At 36.3% G+C, this 13687-nt stretch overlaps 1 long non-coding RNA gene across 2 annotated transcripts in view; it reads left to right on the top strand.

The window, feature by feature from the left end:
- Nucleotides 1-13457, top strand: part of LOC139827634 (uncharacterized) — a 74257-nt gene extending 60800 nt beyond the window's left edge. The window contains exons 4-5 of one of the 2 annotated variants that reach the window (XR_011738514.1): nucleotides 4301-4361; nucleotides 10440-13457. This is a non-coding gene — a long non-coding RNA (uncharacterized lncRNA). The remainder of the gene's footprint in view (nucleotides 1-4300; nucleotides 4362-10439) is intronic. The other variant, XR_011738513.1, reaches the window with a different exon arrangement.
- Nucleotides 13458-13687: the final 230 nt, after the last annotated feature.

Here is a 13687-nt window from a genome sequence, read left to right as displayed (position 1 = left end):
AATTATTGTACATATAATCTATTCTGAAACAATTTAAAAGATTGAAAAGAAAAACAATCAAAGAAACTTTAAAAAAATACTTTTGGCTATAATGTCTAGGCATAGGTTTTGATTCAGGAGTACTTTTTCTCAAAATCAAGTTATACCCTATTGAACTGGGTACTTCAACATTTGCTGTTTGACATTATCACATGCAACCTCATTCACATTATTGTGAGACTGATAATGTCACTTTCCTGGACTGGCTGGTACTGTAGTGGAAATCCAATGAAACTACTTGTGGAAGCTATTTAGGAAGAGAAAACTGCACCAGCAGTCTGCATAAAACATCATACATACTGGACACATATATACATGCATACAGACGTATGTTTACCTTTACTGAGTTTTGCATCAGTTCTGTTACCATCAGTAATTTTTTCCCCACTAAAGATTCAAAGTGAAATATAAAAATGTAGCCATGTAAGTGAGAATTTTTACTGTACAAGGTATGCATTTCTTAAAAGTGGAGTTACACGTGCACAGAAAAATGCAGAAAATATATGTAAACAATACTTGTATCCACTACACCCCATTCCTCCTCCCAATACAGTGTTTGAGCTGTTAATGATGTAAGAACACAACCTTTAGGCTAACCAGTATTTTATTTCACCTCTATTTATGTCTGTAAGTCACTCGTCTGTCATATTTAGATGTGAACTCCCTGGGGCAGAAACCATCTTTTTGCTCTATGCTTGAATAGAGCATTTTATATTGGAGCTGTGCTCTGTGGTAAGATCTCTATGCACTGATACATAAACATAGTATCATTACAAGGCATTTTGAAGCTAACAAGATCAAAATGGCATTATGAATGTTCTAGACTTCTTGGCAATTAATGGTGATTGATACAGGTTCAGACAGCTGTCCACTGGCTCTTTAGAATTTTATCTAGGAATTATCACAGCTAGAGCAGCTTCCAAGAACCATCTCCTTAGAGCAAAGGAGAATCCAATGCCAAGACACCTTTAAAAAAGTCTGAGGGACAGATACTGAAGCCTTCACTCCCATGACACAGTACTAGATTTTACGTCTGATCTCATTTCTTCTGCTAGAAATGAGATCTCACTGCTGGCAGTGCACGCCTAGTGAACTTGTCTAGAAAGAGGAGCAGAATCGAGTCCTGAGCTGTGTACATCCATTCTCCACCAAGACAGTAGAAAACACTGTAACCTGCATGTCTTACTGATCATACAGAAAATCCAGAGAAATATAATAGGGAAACAAGTGATTTGCTTTAAAACATAATGGTACAAAAAAGCTAGTAAAAGACAGAGTTTTCTTTAGTGTTTCTCCCCAGTGTATTAGCACAGATATCAGTTGATCCACATGGAGCTTGAATAAACTGAAAGAAACTTCTGTGCAAGTTTTCAATGAGGAGCGCAAGGTTTTTTATTCTTCCTTCAAGAAGCTATATTATTCATTCCAGGGACTTACTAAATCAGGTATTTAAACTTGGTCATGCTATATAAACATGACATGAGAGAAAGCAATTACTTATTATAATATAGTCTAGCTAAAATTAGACACTGATCCTTCAGTATCTATTTAGCATAGGCCATTAATTTTTAAGAACTGTTTTCAGCTTGATGTTGGATGGCAATAAGAAGAAAATGTCACTTCCAGAACAAGTATTACAAATGTAAGGCCTTATATTTAATAATTACAGAGCTGTATATCTTCTGTGTGAAAATGCTGTATAAACTCTTTAATGGTCCCAGAAAACAAGATGTTATATTCCTGCTTTTTCATTCAAGAAGACTGAAGCACAATGACTCTAAAGTTCTCACCAAAGTAAATCAGAGAGGCACACGGGATGAGTGCTATTTGGAAAAATTCCTTGGATGGCAAAATGTAAATTAATTGAAGACAAACTTCCTTTAGGAATTTGACAAGTTTTGATGGTCTTCTTATTTGGAAAGACTGTTTAAAGGTGATGGCACTGTACAATAGCAACCAGTTGGAATATCTACCTGGAAAGTTGGAAAGGAGCATAAGAACAAGTCAAACTTGAAAGTGTTTTCCTGCCTGGATTTCCATGGGTGAAAGGCAGCTGGATCATTCACCACAGGTAATGTCCAGAGCTATTCTCTTTAATGGGAATTGTTTCTAACTCCACAGTCACTGGGGAACTGGAGGTAACCTGACCTTTTTGACTTCTTTTATCAGTTATCATTAGGGTTAATTGTAGATATAAAGTAGGCAATTGCCTGCTTGTGGTAAATACCACAACTTCTCCCTGGAAAAACAAACAAAGAAACATCCCCTTCCTCCCCCACCATGTTCCAAGTGCATTTGGAGACTCTCAGAAGGTGTGTTAGCCCAGGAAGGATATGTGTGTTAATTTACCTGACTGAACTGCTTGCATAAAGAAACATCAATTGGCAACATCCCCAAAGCAGTGTTTCTTTCCCAAGAAGATATCCATGCTGTCAAATTGGAATTAATTCAATAGACAGACAGAAAACATCTTCACGACAATGGTGGATAAGAGACACAACGTGTTAGGAAATTGGTCATGCACAACACCAGGAAGAGTTCAAAACACCGAAGAAGAAAGTGAGTTGCAAAGATGCAAGGAAAGCCTTTTGAGTGACATCTGTGAAAATACTTTCCTGTTAGTATTGCTCTCCTGCTCTCATTCCCTCCAAGACAGTGAAGATTCATTCTAAGCCTAGATTTGTGCTTACATGTTTGCTGTGGAGGCCAAGAACACTACCATATCTGGAGCTAGAGTCTATGGTACGAAAAGACTCAGGTACATGCTTGTACTTTAGGCTATCCTGAGTCTGATACAAAAAAAATCCATTTTTTTGGCCAATGTGCTGCCATGCTGCATTCTAGTGGATCTCCATATTGCTACAGCTGGGGGGGACATGCTGAAGAGAAGACCTTTTCTGCTAGATAGATATGAATGCTCTAAAACAGACCACGGTCTATAGCTCTTCAGAATGCAAGGACCGTTAATCTGCCTAACACCCTCCTGGCTGTGAGCTATTCTGAAAGGTACTGAAGGTGTGGTAATCAGGAATGGGTAATGGTGCACAATTAACAAACTGACATATAGGAATTGCACCTTTAACTCAGAAAAACATATAGCTCTTCTTCATTGTTACTCTTCTGTCAGAAAACACTGGATACTTTTCAGGTGTCCTTTTGCCTGAAACGAGCTCCTCTGAAGCCAAACAGAAGTCTGTACTGATCCTATTCTTAGTGTTGAAGAAATTGTCTACATAGACTTATTTTCCATATTCAAACAGAAAATAAAAACGAAACAAAACAAAACAACAACAAACCCCCACACTTTTCTGCAGCTGAAGTTTCCTTCTCAGTATGTAATTGATTGGAAAAAGGAAAAAAAAAAAAAAAAAAGGACTGAAAACATTAAAAGCATCACTTTACCAGGCTCTTCAAGGGATAAGAAATGTTCAAGTGCTTGCAGCTTCCACACTGGGAGCAGGGATAGAAGTAAGAGTTGTTCTGTGGTGCTTTTGTGCCTTGGCTGGCTCGTTTTCCCTTTGCTCTGTTCCATCGCCCTGTGTGTTCACTGTGACTTCCTCAGCAGCTGAAGTGGTAGAGAGCTTAGCAGGCTTCAGGAAAGGGGCTGAGCTCCCCCACCAGCACCACTTTCCACGGTCACAAGTTCACAAGCATTGCTAGAGTTTCAGACTCCAAACTGAACGTCTGTGGGACCTAAAAACAATTTCCCTGTCTGCTTCTGCCGGCTGCTCCCACTCGTTGATTTACGCTTGCAATGCTCAGAGCTGCAGCATAAATCTGGTTATGTAATAGAAACTTGATAACAGAGAAAGTCAATACAGGAGGGCAATGGAGCTGAAATTACACACTGGCACTACTTTTCATTAACCCCTTCATAGTTCACCTCAGCTGCTTCTCACAGACAAGTTGCCTGAATTTAATGAGAGGATTTTCTCTCTATTTGTAGCAGCACCATGCTGACCACTCTTCCCTCGGTCTTGCTGGAGCCAAACAGAATAATTTTCCAGAAACACTATCCTTTTGTAACAAAAAGCTCTTTATATATTTGCTTCAGTCAATTGTATAGTGAAAAATGGCCAATTCTTTTATATCAGGAGGAATATTTTTATAAATATGTTGTTTAAAAAAATAGATATTTCATATAATCAGAGTGTTTCCAACTTGGACAGGTTTTCTGAGGGAAAGCTTCTTTGTCAGTTTTTTTTGTTTGCTTGTTTGATTTTTGTGGCACTTGGTTAATCTCTTTGCCACAATTTCACAGCGGAGACCCAGGCTCTGTGAAAGCAGGAGGTTTGGCAGGTCCACAGAAGAACTTCTGACAGGTACAGTCTGCATCATTCCCCATTTCAAGCAATAAAGAAAACTTTAGGTTTTAGTTCTTTAAACCATTCACAAATGAAACTTTCACTTTTTGTTCTCATAATCTGATTCCTGCTGTTATTAGAAACCTCACTGTTATCAGAAACTCATTTATCACAAATCTTTATATTCATGGCTTCATTATTTGAACTCCTGATGGTGATACAATTTCAGTTTCTCTTTTTTTCTTGACTGAAGCTAGGGGATTTGCATATTTGATATCTGGGATTTAGGGAGAAACATGGAGATGAATATGAATAAAATCATTATCTGTTCTTCAAGGTGAGCTTCACTTCTCATGAATATAAGTAAAATACATTTGATTTTAAATGCATATGTTCTTTATGAAATTCAGGTAATAACACAATCCTTATGTTACTCAGCATAAAATGACTTGAATCATCAATAACTGAAATATATGTGAAAGACATTAACAGAGTTGATATAAAGCAATATTTCATTAGTGTCCCAAGAGCAGTATTACGAAATATGAAACTAACACTCTTATAAAAACTTGTCTGGAAACCATTACTAGAAGACTGGAAGAAGTCTAAAAATCCCACTTTGTCCAGGTACTCCTGAAGTTGCTTAGCAACTGCCTCCTTAATCATCTTCTGCAAAAAGGGAGGTTTGACAGAGGATAGTAATTAGATGGTTTCTTGAGGAGGGTCAAGACCTCAGCATACCGTAGCCGGGATGCCATTTTGCCCTTCAAAAAGAGGTGTTAATGAAATGCCCATCCACTGGGAAAGTGCTACCTTACTGACTTTCATAAGCCCCGTGGTTTCCTCATTGGGGTTCATTGTCTGGTCCTGGGACAAGGCACTGTCAAAATCAGCCCTGGGTATGTTCATGACCTCTTCTTCTGACATCCCTGGTTGATGGCTGACAGTTTCAGATGTGAATGATTTTGCCCATCAAAAAAATGAAGATGAATTCACTAATTTCCTGTTTCAGAGAAACAAAACTGACAGGGAACCCAACCCTCCTTGGTAACTTTGTCAAGCAGCTCTTAACTGTGTGCATCACAAATGTAAATAACTATTCAGATAGGAAATTAAGGTAAAGGAATTGTAATGAAGTATATAAGGATCACTATTTGTGAAGTTAATACTTTTGAAAAGAGTTTTCTGTCACCACAGGAAATTCCAAACTGCAATTTTACTATTGAAAACACAAATATTGTCTTTGATCCCATGAACATGAAAAAAAATAATGAAGTCTTCTTTAATAGTTGGAGAAGACTGAAGCAGAGGGGACACTGAGTTGCTTGGCCTTATCTGTCTCCCTTGGCACTGAATCATCCTTCCCATTGAGCAACAGTCCCAAACTTTCCTTGTTCAGTTTTTTGCTACTGATGTACAAGCTCTTCTTCTTTTGTACCACCAAGTCTCAAGTCCACTTGAGCTTTGGCTTTCCTGACACCTCTCTACACGTCCAGACAATGTCTCTGAATTCCTCCTAGGTACTGTGTCCTCCCTCCCACCTCTTGCTTTTTTGCACTGTGTTGAACTAGATATGGACAAACCTTTGTATCAGGTCTAGGAAGGGACACCAAGTCAGTCTGACAAGGTTAATTTTTAGCGGTGTACTATGTGTCTGCTCATCAAAGAGTCTTTTAAAAATTACCCTTGTTGTTGCTTGTTTGTTTGTTTGTTTTTAAATAATCAGTTACCTTATAAGTGACCAATTTCTATCAGTTTTGTAAAAAAAGTTGGCCCTGGCATTAAGTTATTTATTACTGTATTTTCCTGTCATGATGTATTCATTCTTGCACGTGTGCATACACACCTACAGAAACTGTTGTTCTATATTCCCTTATATCTTTTTTAATTTTGTTTTTTTAAAAAAAGAAGTTAATTTTTAATATGCAGAGTTTAGTTCACGATGTTTTTTTCTTTGCTCCACTTCTGCTTAAGACCATATATAATTTTTTTACAGAATTTCTTTATTTAGTTAACTCTTTATTAATAAAAAATAATATCTATTTCTTGGTCACTCATAATATTTGAGAGTTTAAATGTATTACAAAATACACTCTTTTTACATGTATGCTGAAAAAACTTTCAGATTATCGCAGAATATTACTAATATACCTCCAGATTTTAACAAAGACACTTTACAGTTTACTTGAGGCCTTAAACTTTCACATCTTTCTCATATTGCAGTTGTATTTGTACATGATTCCTCTCTCCCAGCCTTTAACTTCTCATTTCATTTAGATAAATAAGTATTTGCAAAATGTTTTTCTGGTCTAGGTCAGAAATGTATTTTTATCTTGAGTAGCACTATAGTAGAAACTAAAATATTTGTAACAGTGTGCAAAGTAAGGCCCTAATCTGACAAAAAGGAAGGAAAATGTCATTTTCAAAGTTGGATCTGCTTGCATTTTTTATTCTGGACATGTGTGTTTATGTCGATCAAACCTAGAAAATAATAAAAATAGTCAATAGATCTAAAGCTACCATTTTTCATTGTAAAACTCTTGTTTGTTCATTGCTTAAACTCATGTTTAAACTCTTTCCCACTTTACCAAGTAAATGACTGATCTGATCTCAGATACATGTAAAACTGAAAGTTTCAAAATAGACCTGCAAGATAATATTAATTATCTTTATTTTTACTACTGCAACCTCCTCCTTTCCTCATTCCTGACTGTAAAACCCCTTGGAACAGATAAGCATTGGGAAGAGGATTAATCTCCTCTGCTTGAGTAGAAAGGTTGTTCTGTAGCAAAGTCAGAGTCTAGAGCTGGAGCTCCAAGAAGCCTGTCTCATGAAGCAATCAAAATCCTTGAAAGTTATTTCACAAGGGTGCTTCTATAACCGGAGTCAGGACCGTGATTCTCAAAGGGAAATGTTTACTGAGTTTAAAAAAAAAAAAAAAAGGTGAATGTTTCAATGCTTTGTGTGATTTAGGATATAATTGTTTACATTAAATTAAAAAGTCCTCTATATGCATTGGTATATCACTGCAGAGCATTAACTTATTTAATGTGTACAATTAAATGTAATCAAAATGCCAGTTCAATTAATCAAGAGAAAGAATAATATGTACACTAATCAGAGTTCTTTACAGAAAATGTTTGTCATTGTTGATGGTGTTATTTGGGATCTTTTGAATGGAAGTTGATTTTATAGTTTTGTAGAGATTTTGTTGTTATGTGAAAATTGTTTTATGTCTCTTTTCATTTTCTGTTTTTGGTAGTTGGTTGGTTATTTTGTTGCTGTTTTTGTTTTTTTGCTTTTGTTATATTTCTTGCTGTCTGGAAATGCTGTATTCCCTTATTTGGGACTTTTGAAAAAAATTATTTCATTTTTGCTTGTGAAAGTACTAAGCTTATGACAAAGTCTTATGAAACTGAAGCTGAGGCAGGCACAGAGCAGAAGAGCAAGCAACACTGGAAATGTTTTATCTACTAGTTAATTATTAAGAAAATATTAAAAGAAATCAAGTAAACAGCTTTCTCAATTAATTTCCTTTCTGTCCTTTTAAGCACTGAAGATTTTTAATGGCATTGCAAGGATTGCAGTAGTAGGTTATGGCTGACAGTTCCTTCTGGGCATAAGAATTTATGTCTAGTTAAGAGAAAATAAATGGGAAAGAGGCTCTGGACATTCATCATTTACCCAACCTCAGTAGAAAAAATACAGTTATTTTCCTATGTATCCTTCGTCCTCTCAGTGTCCCCTTAAAAATCACCAATAGTTAGTATTTTTCATGGGACTTGATGGGATTTCCAGCATCTGCTGGAGACAGAGGACTTTCCTACACATGACCACAGTCTTTTGCAAAACTCAGGTAGTTTACAGACTGTATTTTAGGGGTCTCTGTCTGTTGCTCTTCAGGAAAGGTGTGCAGCTGGATTCAATGTGTTTTGCATTTAAGCCCTGTGTATTGGATCACTTAGTATTGCATCAGGAATCTAATATTGGAATGATTGATTATGTGGATAAGTATCGTTCACTCATTCCTACCAGCCTGGTCACGATACCCTGAAATGGCAAGCACCTGAGTCAAGGCAGGGTTTCTATTTTAAACTTCAACATTTCCAAGGTGCCTAAAGTGCACAAGCTCACCCACTGCAGCTCTCACCCCACAGAGGGACTTGAGCTCTCTGCAAGGCTGAGGATGAGGTAAAGGCCTTTGGACTAGTTTCTGGAGACATCTTTTTCTCTACATTGACTGAATGCCCGAACATCTAAAATAGGTGCCCTGATCTGCCTTGTTGAGATTACTCATTCATTGGGGTATTTAATTGAATCTCCCACCATTAAAAATATGGTCTTGAATCTCCTAGTCTTAGACACCGTATATTGGAGTTGGATTATTCCTAAGGAAGTTAGGAACTACTACTTACAAGACTACAAGTATGCTGTTTTTCTTCATTCTGATCTTCATTAAGAGCATCAGTAGGCAGACCTATCAGCCTCAGGAGGTAATCTTTCATGATAATAATCTAATCAAGACATACACACATCTCTTCAGGCTAAAAATGTAAAATCTGTCTTTTATTATCCCAGCTTTTCAAAGTACAATATACTGTATATGTATTCAATTTTGTTAATAATTGTAAGGGATTTTGTTGGATAACATGTTTACCAGTAGTAATTAATAATAGATCATAATTTTGATTATGAATATGATAATATTTTTCAAGTTAGAATTAATTCCCAGGAAATACTGGGAGTACTGTAATTACACACATACATGGGTACACATTTTGTAATGAGTATCTACAAAACCTCAAAGGTCTTATATTTCTATTGCATTATTATTATTTTGCTTCATTTGTGGAAAAGCAGTATGTTCTAATTATCTGATAATTATCTCACACAGAAAAACATATATTGGAACATACAACCCTTACATTTTATTCAAATTTAAGGCTCATCAAAAACATTGTTTTTGTATAAGTTTGAGAGTTTCTTTTGGGATAAAAATTACTTTGTGGTATCCCAGAGTAAAAATTACCAGTGTTTCAGTTGCTCTTTATTAAATGCTTGAATACTGAGACTATAGGTTTATTATACAAAGAGAATATGCAAGTGATCAGACACTATTGAGTAACTGACTGACAGTCTATGAATGCATAATGTTGTCTGCCCTTTTGTGACTTTTTATGTGTCCCTAGGCTTATTCAAAGGTACATTTAACAGCATGATTAACTTTATAAGTGCCTACAATTCAGTGAAGTTAATGAAAGCAAGTATAAATGTAAATTCATTGTGTTCAAGCACACAAAACTTGATACAATGGTGAAGGAAGTTATTGTTGACTTATTGAAAGTAGTACAGCAGACCTAAACTGCAAAAGCAACTAAATGGAAAAAAAAAAAAAGGTTTAAAAAAAAAAAAAAGAAAAAAATAGAAATAAAACAGGTCAATGTTGTGGACATAATGAAAAGGCAACAAAGAACAATACATGTTGTGCTCACCTCTTTAAAATTCCTCAGCTCTTAATAGCAGAACTATATGCTCCACACCATCTGCCAGCTGTGAACAGAAATAAAATCACACATACAGGTACTGTAAAGTATAATCTAATTAGTGTACTAAAGCTTAATATATTTGAGATTTTTTTTTTAATATAAAAACAATTATAATAGAACAAATCTACTCCCATGACAATATAATGAAGAGGCTTAAGCTTCTGTAATGAAATGTTTCATTATTCTGCATCATTCCTTACTGAATATATTATATAGTCTCATGTACAGCAATTAAAATGGTAATATAAAGGAGCAGACACACAGAACCTCAATCACTATAGAGTACAGAGCAGACTACCAAGATTTACTGTCTTTTCATAGATTTATGACTCTGAGGTGTAACTTTCTTGACCTTTGTGACTTTAGATAAGACCCTTCAACAACAAAAGCAAGCAGCAAAACTTCAATGTATTTAGCAGTAATTGTTTCTTCAAATTATATATTTACATACATTTATTTATTTATTTATTTATTTATTCATTCATTTATTTATTTATTTGTATTATGTATTTACATGTATGAACAAAGGTATTATTTTTCCAAAATTTAGACCATCCACTCTACAGGCTTGAGGACAGACCTGCAAAGTTATGACAAGGAAACAGCAGTGATGCAGAACAGCTATGTGAAGCACTGAATTTTCTTGCACAGGTTTCATGCACAAAACCACAACTTTGAAGGATCAACTTTTCTCCCTTGGCCATTCAGGAATTATGAGAAACCCTGTGGGATGATTCAGCTCATTCGGGAGTCAGCCAACAGGCACCTTTATGAGAAGGACTACACGTAAGCATGATTCAGACTCCACGTTAAGAAGCATCATCCACTCACTGCTGTAGATCAGCAGGAACAATGGTTCTCCTTCTGTGTAGTGGTCCAGTGCAGTGTTTCTGAAATTTCTTGAGAATGGAACTTTCCCCTGGACATTTGTTGTATCCTTTAAGTTCTCTTGCTTAAGGATGGTAAAACCCAGCTATAACTGCTTAAGGGAAATTATTACTTGTAACCTCTTGTTTCAGATGAAATGTACCCTTGCTGTCAATTAAACATAGCTAGTGACTGTCACACTGTCTGCAGCACACAGCTAGATGCAGCAGCAGAAAGCCACTTGGACTTGATGATCTTGAAGGTCTTTTCCAACCTAAATGATTATATAAATAAGCAAGAAGGACCATGGGTCTGGTGTCCAGTGGTTAGGTTGTCAGCCAGCACAAAGCATGCCTTGGTTTCACTTAAGTGTTTCTGGTTTTTTTGAGAGAAAAATATATAAACAGTCCAAGGAGCCATAACCAGAAACACACCTCAGAGTACCATATTGTGAAAGTCACATTTGGGACATGCTGTAAAACGAGTAACAAGAAGTTCTAGAGGAAAGTCTTTCCAATGGAGAATTGCTTGACCCCAAGAGAAGAGCAACAATCCAGTTTCCTGGAGCTGATTTTTTAATAACCGCTTCAGGATCAGACCAAATTGCCTTTACAATTACTATTACAATTATTTGGGGGTTTGGAACCTAGTCATAAAATGTAAACAATTTCGGCAGCCCTGCTGAGGTAAAGGGACTAGGTTTCTACTGCATCTGACTTCGGTCTCTCTTGTAAATCATCTGGATTGTTCCCTGCATGTTCTGCTCTCTTGATGCCAAGAGATACAATGGTGTATCTGCTGAGATGACAGAGACCGCACATTGCATACCGCTCCTGTGAAGCATTTGCTTTGGAATTTAATCTTGACTACTTGGGCAGTCATAGTAACACAGCAATACAAAGCATGTTGTATTTTAAACAACACTCACCACAGCTGGTAATGAAGTAGCAGGATTACCATACCTGTTTGCACAACACACTGTATGAGCAACCTTCTGATTACCCCAAAGCAACAAAGAACACTATGTATCATAAGTCATACTACGTATGTTATGGCCCTAGTGACCAATATGAGACTGAAGCCACTGAAAGAATAAATGAAACACATTCATAGTCATAATTAAAATAAAACACTACCATTGTTTTGCTATAGACCCAGTGCTTATAAAGTCAGTCATGGTTCTCCTGACAGCCACCTCTGGGATATATCATGCGGTCATGCCACGTTGTTCTTGTTGGTGCATAGCATGCTTTGCTATGGGTTTATTTTCTTTTACTTTCCTTTTTAAGTACCCCGAAAATGTACATTTGAATGTCAATACATCCTTGATGCTGTTATAGAGGATATCTAGTACAGGGTTTGAGACTGTAAGAAACTTTTCAGCTGCTCATGCCTGCCGTACTTGCCAGCTGCCCCAGAACAAAACAGTTTCCCCATAAATTATTTATGTTACCTCACTACTAATTACTGCAAATCAATTTTCTGCAAAAATTTCATTCCAAATCAGAAAAGAATTTTTAAAGGTTTCACAAATTCCTTGTCATTACTCTCTGGGGAAGCATCTTTTTTTAACTCTTTACAGGTACAAACTATCAATGATTTGATTAATTTGTTGAGAAATGTTTTTAATGTGCTACCTAATATTAAAAACATTCCCTAGAGGATTGTTGGGAAAAGAGGCATGGAGAGAAAAAAATGTTATAGAAATATATATAGAGGGACCATTTTCTCATTCCCAAAATTGGGCAATGCTGAAGATGCTTCTGTGAGTGTCTTACAGTGTTAGCAGTCATTGATCAACAGGACAGGGACAGTGACATTAAAATAGGAATAAAATAGAGAGGAAATACGGGGTTTGAATGATGAGAGGTGTCTGGGAAGGACACAAGCTGAGATCACGTAGAGGTGGTGGGAAGACACAGGTACTACACAGGTACTACACAGGTACTACACAGGTACTAAAAGAAAAATAGAAGGGTTGGGAAAGATCATAGAATAACAGGTTGGAAGGGACCTCAGGGATCATCTGGTCCAACCTTTCTTGGCAAAAGCAAGAAGATGAGCCTGGATCAAAATTAATGTTTTCCCTCTGTGAAGTGCATAATATTTTCTACGGTGACTGTTCCCTCCTACTGTCAGATCTATTCCCAAACTCGTTGTCTCTACTTTCCATGCAAATGTAACACTGTATATATGCACAAACCTATGGATTTACTACGAGTTCTGTTTCAGTAACTTTTTGTGAGGTCTATTTAAGAATTTTTTTTTTTTCCTAAAAGATATAGCAACCTGGTTACACCACTACCACCCTCAACATCACCATCAAAGCTTCCCTTGGGGAATTATCAGGATGTAGACTTCTTTAGAAGACTTTTGAAATGTGTTACTTTTGAGAATTCTGTTGAAAAAGTCTCCACACATTCTGTAAATTAAAAAATTATATGGAACATGAATACTCATTTTCAGAAAAAAAAAAAATGTTTGAGATGTTGCTGTTGTTCTTGTGCTTGTGAAATTTGGTACAGATCAAGAAGACAAACTTGTCTTTTCTCGAAATTTAACTAGATATAGGTCATTTGAAAATATGCAGACAAATGTACATTATATTAAAATACACAAAGTCTTTGTATGGACAGGTTAAATTGTCTTAGTGTATTGAAAGTGGCTTAAGTGTATTGGAGTGTGAAAATAAAAAGTAAACAAAAACAGAATAGACAGGACTCTGTTTCTTCCTAAAAATAAACAAGACTGTAATACACAGCTTGGGGTGAAAGAAGACAGGATAGTGGTTAGGGAGAGTGATCACAAGGCTTTTGTGCAAATGAGGTCCACCAGAGTATGTTAGAAGAGATCCAGAGCATAATAAACTCGTTACTCAGTTTCTCCCATTCCCCTCTACAGACAAGCATTACAAGACGTCTCATCTTGCAG

The sequence above is a fragment of the Patagioenas fasciata genome, chromosome 3, assembly GCF_037038585.1.
Source record: "Patagioenas fasciata isolate bPatFas1 chromosome 3, bPatFas1.hap1, whole genome shotgun sequence".
NCBI classification, from domain to species: Eukaryota; Metazoa; Chordata; class Aves; order Columbiformes; family Columbidae; genus Patagioenas; species Patagioenas fasciata.
Note: the sequence above shows the minus strand (reverse complement) of the source record. Positions and strands in the feature narration are given on the sequence as shown.